Genomic DNA, 7,612 nt, shown 5'->3' with positions numbered 1-7,612 from the left:
AGGCAATTTTATATATCATGCATGCATACACTTCTAGATACACACAAAATGCATGTGTGAAGTCTTGATGAGCTGTCTGTTTAGTCATTAGGAATACTAATGTTGTTGTTAGGCCCCCCCACCCCCCAGCAGTCTCGTAAACAAGCCAAGCTTACACAAAAACTTCAGCTGCTTTTTGATAAAAATGTTCTGAATTCCTGTTGTCTGTTGTGACATACTTCTTAAAAACTTGTTTCATTTTTTTAAATACATCATTTTGTTAAACCTGCTCATGAGTATTGCAGGTGATACAAAATTGGGCTGCCAGATTAATCATACTAGTTTTGCCATATCTTGAGTTTTAGCTTTATATATTGCTGTTGGCTTTTAAACAGAAGAATGGAAACATGTAAAGTTCACAAAAAACAGAGTCTGGTTGTGTATTAGAGTATATATTAATATTATATTTCTTGTATTTTTCTCCTCATTTGTTGTCCTTGCAACATGTGTCTTAATTTGGTAATGAAATATTGATGCTATGACAGCGAAATAATTTCTAGTAAATGACCTTAATAGTGATTTCTTTTTTTCCCCTGTGTCGTGTGATTGAAAGTTGACCTGATTTGTTCTCCTGGCTAAATCGCAACGTGCTGTTCTCTCCGAGCCTTTCACTTGTTTTTCTCTACTAGAGAAGTGCAAACAACAGGCACCAGTCTCTGCCAGCGTTTGACACCACCTTCCTGCTGTTTTCCTTAAATCTCTCTTTTACTTCAAGTTTGTTTGTACAAAAAAGAGAAAGAACCTGCTATTTTTACTCTTTTTTGTTGATGTTCTTGTGGCTTTAAAATCCCATCTTTTCAAGGGAAATGAGTGATGAGGCAGCAGTAGCAGTGGTTCTCAGCAGTTGCAGATTTTGGTGGTGCTCCACCTTCCCTATGGCTCTCTGGGTGGGGTGTACGCTCTCTCCTAGACCAAGTCCCTTGGCCTGCCTCGTCCCACTGCTAGTTTCCCTTCCTGACTGGTGCTGGGCCACAAGGGTGACCGCCAGTCTTGTCCTGCTCCTCTGCTTCCCCTGTGCTTCTCTAAACAGTCATTTTCCTCCTCAAACTGCAGTATCCCCCCTCAGCTTTCATTTGTGTGTGCTGTTGTTTTGCTGGAGGGAGAGTTGTCTTTGATAAAGGGAGCAGGTTGATGTGGTAGAAGCAGGAACCTTCTGGCTGTTCAAGCGTTGACTGCCTATGCTCAATGGGAGGTGCCCTCGGTGACATGGTTTTGCAAGGACATAGCTGGGAGTCTCCCCTCTCCTGTCCCGCAGCAATGTCACCGTGTGGGAGCTCTCCTGCTGCAGAGCCGGCAGCGATGGTGAGTGATTCATGAAGTTAGGAGTTCACAGCTTCACAGCTGCAGGTGCCTGAGTCAAGAAAGACTGGAGAGGAATGTTGGTTTATTTTGGGTGTCAAAATTCTACTTGACCACCAGTTACCCCTTGAGAAAAAGTGAAATCTAGTTTTAAGATTGTTGTGGATAAAGATCCAAATAATGTTTTTTGAGAAATAACAGATTTTGTTAGCATTTTTTCAGTCTTCAGTAATGGAAATTCCTTGTGTTTTTTAGGTTTTAGTCAAGACAGGTCATTAAAATTGCTTTTTGTTAAATCTATTGAGTTGTTGGATCCATTTGGTTTGTTGTAGGAATGTTCCAAAGATACTGAGCGGAAGAGTATTTCTGGCAAAATAAGACATTTTTAGTATGAGTTCTCTCATTTGGTAAATAGTCATGTTAGCAAACTAGCATGTTAGTACTTGCAAAACAGTATTTTGCTATGTGACAGCAGTAAATGAAAATAGTGAATTAGTGATTCAGGTAACTACCAAAAATAGGTGGTGTGACTAGCTGTTAGGGATGTAAAAGGGTTTCATCAGAGACTAAACTGATTTTTGCCTAACAGTTATACCAAAACCTGCGTGGTATACTCAGTCATTTGTGTTTGGTTTGCATGTGCCACCTCATATTTAGAAGTTTTTCTGTGTGCAGACAGTGTAATGTGGGCATATTACCTGTGGCAGTGGGAAACCTCCAGCTGCTGCCTCTGAGGGCACGGGCAGGGTGAGGAGACTTTTTCGTTGTTCCTGGGAACTGCTGTTGCCAAAACTTTCTCTTTCATGGTGTGTTTTTATTCAGTTGCTTTTACTAGTTCATAAATTTCAGTTGTCTTTCCCTCGCTGAGATAGCCCGCTAAAACAGCAGGCCTGGGTCTGCTGGGGAGGGAGTGTGGTGTGTGCAGCAGGACCCCTCACATCTGCAGACTTGTCAGGGTTTTGACCTTATCTCATTTGGACTGTCTGCCTTTTCTAACTGATAGAGGTAAGCCTGACTCAGTTCTGGATCCTCCAAGTCCACTATAGATTCACGGACAGATTTATTCAGTTTAAAAAAAATATTCCACTTGGTTAGCTTGGTGTTTAGGTACCTCCAAAGTTGGGAACAAGGAAGCAGTCATGTTAAATGTATGCCAGGGGAAGCACATCCCAATTTGTCAGCTGTTGGTAAGGTGTGCTGGTACCTCCTGGTAGCGCTGGCTTTTCTCTCTCTGTCAAATCAGCTACAGGAATCCTGCTTCAGCCATCCAAGGAATTTCATGGTCCCCCTTTGCCTCTGATGTGAGCTGTATAAAGGAAAGTCCAGCTTTATCTCCTGTCAGTTGGGGAAGAGAACTTGGATCACACTTGGTTTTGCTTGAATTACGGCTGCAGTGGTCCACAGAAGCCAATGTAGTGTCCTTATCCTTTAACTAAGAAGAAAAGTGGTTGGTATTGAAAAGCAACAAGTACTACGCAGCTGAGTGTTCTGGTGCTTCTACACAGTGGATGACTTTAATTGCACATAAGTATTTTTACTGGAGTCTTCAATTATATTTTGAAACAGATTCCCCCCCCCCCCCCCCCCCCCCCCCCCGCCCCCGGCTCCCCAATTTGAAGTATCAAAGACTGTACCCTTTCCTAATTTCTGGTTGCCCTCAGGGCTTTAACTGCATTTATGTTACAAAATTTTATTCACGTGATCAGATTTTGTTCCATGAAGTCTGTTCTTTGCTGAGCCTGCAGGATGGGCAGTCCTCAGGAAGGGACTGTGTTGAAAAGAATGAATCCCTTCTTTCTTTCTTCTAAAACTTGAATGAAAGTGATAGTGTAGCAGAAAAGAAAGACAGTTTAAAATTAGGCGATGAGCATTGGATAGGAGAAATGGCTGTAATGCAGATTTCTTTAATGATAATGCTGAGCAACACCAAAACTGAATTTTTGACAGATGATTACATAGGATGTTTCTTTGTGAACCAAGTGCTGAATTTTAAAAAATGTTCAGTACACAAAATTGCAACTGAATTTAATGTGTACTGTTGGTATCAACAGGCTTTGTACCTCTCCTGTAAGAAGAATGAGTATACAGTTTAAAATATTTTTTCCCCTTAGCCCTTAACTTGATTTTTCACTGATTGGTGTGTGATTTCATACAAGTCTCATTTTTTACCTATCTGTAGAATGGGAGCAATATTGCAAGGTTCAAGGAAAATGTAGATGTAGTCATTAACACGTCAGCTTTACGTGTGTGTAATTTATCTATGTAGAGCCATATTCTAAGAGGCTCCTCCCTACAAGGAACTTTGAGGAAATGACTTTCTTCCCCTATTCAGTGAAGCTTGGATTGTCTTGTCAGTTCAGAGGCTGCTGGTTGAGTTGTAAGTTTAAAAAAGAGAAAGAAAACCCACAAAAACCTGAGGCACAGTGTCTGGTTGCCTGGTTCTTTGAGCACCACCTGGCCTCAAGGCAGGGTGCCTACCAGAGAAAAATGGGGAGCCATCTCGCAGGTGGCATGGCCCTGCTCAGCCCAGGGGCAGGGTCCCTGCTGCATGAGCTGCCTGGTGGCTTCTCACGGAGCTTGTGATTCTGCAGTCTAAATCTCTTAATGTAAGTTTTTTTTTGTTTCAGTTTTTGGTACTTTCTGTGTTGTGTGTGCCATACAGGTATTTTGAAAGGAAGAAACTGACAGTGTTATTTGAGATTAATACCTTTTTTTCTTAAAATGGTGTAGTTCAAAATCCAAAATAGTTCATGAGTCTTGTGGTTACAGTTAGAGGTGAATTTACTGTCCCAGTTTAATCTTAGAGGTGTAATAAGCTTTTTTGAGTGTTTAATGTTAAACTGTGGTCTCTTACATAAGTATATGGGGGTTGAGGTTGTGGTGGATCACAGTGTTACAAGTGAAATAGATGAATATATTTGGAAAGACTTAGAATGTTTTCTCTAATGTCTTATTTGTAGCATGTAATGGTGAGAACAATGCAGGTTAAGAGTTACTATGTACTGTGATCAGCAGTTTGTTGTGTCCTGTGTGCTCCAGGGAGCAGAGCCCTTGCCTCGGCCTCGAGGGTCAACGGGCTGTCTGCGCTGGGGAGATTTTGCAGATCATGAGGGCAGCAGTAGGAGCTACAGAAGTAAGGAGATTAGGAAGTTCAGGGAATTAACAACTGAAACACACTCCTGTTGATACAAATACAGCTTTCAAATACCAAATGACTGGTATTATAACTCAGAAAAATAAGATACATTTATTCTGTGAAATTATTGGAGGTTTTTGAACTGCCTTTCTACCCTATAGATAACTTCCATAGAAATTTATTTGGGGAAAAGGTGCACAATTTACGTTTATTCCTTCACTGTTTACTTTTTCTGAGGAGTGAGAATGAGAAACAAAAACCCTGTGGGAAGGGGCATTGCTCGCTCTCTTCCTGCTCGGTAGGTGACCTCTGCTTTCGACTTCCTTTTCACTCCTTCCTTAGATAGCAGAAACTACTGTTTATTTTTGATACGTGCAAAAGGCCTGTGCCATTTTAAATTCTTGCAGAACAGCCATTTCGTGGACTGAAGCGTTTAGAGCTCCTGATTTGTTTCTTTATAACTGAATGCAGCAAATGAAATTTGCTGTACTTTCTGGTATTTCTCTAGGTAGATGTTTCTTATTCAGGATTGCTCCAGGCTTTGACTGCTTTTCAACATAGAAATAGATAGAGAGATGGACAGTAGTGAGCTTTTATTCAGTGTGATGCACTTTTTGAGAGTGTCACAAAACTGTTGTTATCTTTTGACCTGTTAGTCTGCATTGCCAGCAAGTCACCCATGAGCTTGCACTGTGCTTCTTCCTGTTCGCTGCCTCTTCCCCAAGGAGATAGGGAGCCTCTGGTTTTGCAGCAAATGAAGCTGAAATGGCCAAATTCTTCTTCCCTCTTTCTGTGTGGATGCCTTTTGCAGAGCTGTCTGAAAGCAGTAATTGCTGCAGATTCCTTTACAGAGAGATGAAAAGGGAGCTGGGAGAGATAGGTAGGCAGCATGTCACCTGCATGTGTGCAGCCCAGGCTGTATTAGTTTTTATCTCTCTTGACATAATGTTGTGTTCAAGGCAGATGTTTGCTACATAGGAAGACAGTCTTTTAGTGGTCCTGCCACAGATGTCTTTTGTAACTTTGACCTAGATGTTAGGTGCTTTCTGTAAAATATATACCTTATAGGGGGATTGTAAGCATAAACTTCTTGTCTGTGTATTGTATATTTGTTTATCGATTTTAGTACAGTGCGATACAGCAATGCTGATACTGCTCTATGGGACACTAACAAGTGCCATCATATTTTATTCTAGTCTTTCTTCTAACTTGGAACCATACAATCATAAAGCAATGCATTTAGTGTAGTTTTTCCTTAAACAGAACATTGTTCTTAACTCTGAAGAAAGAAAAGTTACTGCTTTTGACCTTAGAACTGTGTAATGAGTCTTCCCTTTCCTGGAGAAAGCTCCGTGGAACCTAGATGTGATTGTTTATGGCTTTACGGGAGACTTTAGAGAAGTTAGTATCACGCTTATTCGGGCACAGACTATAGTGGTCAGAGATGACAAGATACATCAGGAGGATGTATTAGTTGGCTACCCAGTTGCTGCCAAAATTGTCAGTTGTCTTGAATAAAACTGTATTAAAAGCACTTTAAATGGGTGCTTTGTATCTCTGATTATCTCTGTATCTCACTCTAACAGTTTGCTATTAAATGGTAATGGTGGTGTTGGTGGTGTTGAAAAGCCACTAGAATCCTTCTGCCAAATCAGAACCTGCTCTTTGATTGCCCTTGGCAGTTCAGAATAATCTAGAGATGAATTGCAAGTAAGTAATACAGGTTTTTAAAAAAGCAGGAAAATACAACACTTGGGATTATGTAGCTACAATTTTCAAAGGAATGGATACCATTCCTTGTAATGAACACGTTCAAGATATTACCCATCTAGCTTATATATGTTCAGAGCATTGACTTCTTTGTCAGTCTTGTTCTGCATATGGTGGTGTAGCCACCAACTCGGGAAATCTGTTTTTAGCAATTTTTTTTTATTATTCAAGCTCTTAGTTGTATGAGTTCAGAATAAGTCTTTTTAAGTAGGACATTTCCAGAAGATGCTGTTTTTCTGTGGAGTGCTTTTTGTAGTGGCTTTTCTGTTTGTTTTTTATAGGAGGGCTGTCAGGATGGGGAAGGATCTTGCAGTTTGGAATTTTGACACGGGAAGTACACTCTGATCTTACCTGACCCAGTACTGTTTTTAAGAGCCTAGAAAGGATTTCTGGACACAGAGAGCAATTTTGGATGTGGGGAATTCTTCCAAGAGGACTATTCTTCTGTTGGGTACAGCAGGTGCTTCTCCATGAACTGATCTGCTGAATTCAGTTTTTGTCTTGTTAAGGTGTGCAGAGAGAGGAGAACATACAGTGATACCAGTCATCAAAATGTAGCCTCCTTACTGCTGTTGAGAGGTGGCAATTCCAAGATAAATAACATTCAAGGTACTAGTAATATACTGCATGTTCTTTCAGTTGTCCTTTTCCCCTTCATTCATCATGCTTAACAATATTCAACAGACTCAGGAAGGACCTTGTTGTGGTTCTGCTGCTCGTAGCAGTATTTGCTGCGCTAACGCTTCCTGTACATGATGCACATGGAGTTGTATTAGAAGTTTGGGAAATTGATAGGTAGATGCCACATTGAATGTTCTATGCTATATCTTATCTTCTCTTTATTAATTATTCTATACTTGCCAACTCCTATTATTAATAGTGGAAAAATAGCAAAAATAATGACATAATAATTTCTGGGGGAAGGTGGGAAAAAATTGATCTGTAAAGACTCCCTTCAAGAAAAGCTAGCATAAAGAAAAGTCTGACTAAAACCCAAGCTGTTATAAGGGTTCACATGCCAAATAAAACTGAATGTTGACTCGTTTTCTGAATAGTGAACAGGACTGGAATGAGGCAGTGTGCCACTGTTTCAGTGAATGTTGCAAAAAAGCTCCAGTAGCTTTCAGACCCATCAGCACCATTAATTGTTAGACAGACTTCGGTCTTGAAAGCTGTCATAGACATGCACATTATCATTTTTTGGGTTTGGGATGTAATTTTTAAAGGTGCTTGGTCAGTTGGGTTTTTTCTTCCAAGTCTTTCTATTGCCTGCATGACTGTTTAGCTTCCTTAGGTACTGTGCTGCACCTCTAGCAGACTGTATTTACACCTGTGCAATAGGTTTGTTGTCTGTGGTGGTGTAGGGAT

The sequence above is a fragment of the Antrostomus carolinensis genome, unplaced genomic scaffold (assembly GCF_000700745.2).
Source record: "Antrostomus carolinensis isolate BGI_N321 unplaced genomic scaffold, ASM70074v2 scaffold5746, whole genome shotgun sequence".
NCBI lineage: Eukaryota > Metazoa > Chordata > Aves > Caprimulgiformes > Caprimulgidae > Antrostomus > Antrostomus carolinensis.
The sequence above is the reverse complement of the archived record's forward strand: the minus strand, read 5'-3'. Positions refer to the sequence as shown.